Here is a 1,328-nt window from a genome sequence, read left to right as displayed (position 1 = left end):
AAGTGAGGTAAGGAAATAGCGACAACCCACACCCACAACCCACACCCACAACCCACACCCACAACCCACACCACACATTAGGTTCCCCAACATCGTAATATTAACCTGTCAATCTTCACACCTAAAACCATTCGTATATTACCACATCAAAGTGAACTATTACCCAGGGTCAAATAACAACCACTCACCTGTACAGCATTGAGTACCATGTTTGTATGTCAGTGTGTCAACAACTTCTACTAATGACGTTTACCTGTAATTCCACCCTCCCCCCTCAACAGGTAAATTGAGTTTTGTATCCGTAATTAATTGACTTGGCTAAATGGTTTCTGTAAGTTAATGATTATATGGTAAGTTAAATACATGAAATATATCTGTAATAAGTTAGTAGGTTGGGTTGGATTGGGTTAAAGGTTAGGTTAGGTTAGGTTAGGTTAGGTTAGGTTAGTATTAGGTTAGGTTAGGTTAGGTTAGGTTAGGTTAGGTTAGTATTAGGTTAGGTTAGGTTAGGTTAGGTTAGGTTAGGTTAGGTTAGGTTAGGTTAGGTTAGTATTAGGGTGTTGAATCGTCAGGTGAAATAAACTGAGTTACTGAGATGAAAGTTAACACGGGATCACTGGAATTGAAATTAACTCGGGGTCATTGAAAGAAGAAATCGAACGAGGTTACTGAAGATAAAAATAAAAATAAACACAACATTCTAGAAAGTTTAGTCCACACGAGAGAGAAATGAAAGAAAAAGAGAGAGAGAGAGAGAGAGATAGATAGATAAAAGATAAAGAGAAACATAAAGAGAGAAAGCACCAAGACAATTAATTCACTGTTTATTAGGAAAAGTTTTTTATTCAATATTCTTTTTTCGCAAAGTTTCATAATTAATGTGACTTACTTGTGCACCACCGTCTTGCTGCCTCACACACACACACACACACACTCGGTCCTGTACACTCTGGGGGGCACTATGGGATATATGTACATGAGACACTATAGCACAAGTGTACATAGGAGCAATATGTGATAAACGTACATGAGACACTATAACATAAGTGTACATGATGAACACCACTATACAATACGTGGAGAACAGTACTAAGAAGTGTTCACGAGGAGCCATTACCCAACACACCAGGCAGGACACCAAAGCACCATAACACCATAATGCCATACTACCATAACACCATAACACCATAACACCATACTACCATAACACCATAATACCATAACACCATAACACCATAACAGTACCTCATGAAAAAGCCTTGTTAGCTAGAGAAGAACAAGAGAGAAGAGGAAAGCCAACCTTTATATAATGTACAACTCAAAACCCT

Source organism: Homarus americanus, unplaced genomic scaffold (genome assembly GCF_018991925.1).
Source record: "Homarus americanus isolate GMGI-L3 unplaced genomic scaffold, GMGI_Hamer_2.0 scaffold4122, whole genome shotgun sequence".
Taxonomy (NCBI): domain Eukaryota; kingdom Metazoa; phylum Arthropoda; class Malacostraca; order Decapoda; family Nephropidae; genus Homarus; species Homarus americanus.
The sequence above is the reverse complement of the archived record's forward strand: the minus strand, read 5'-3'. Positions refer to the sequence as shown.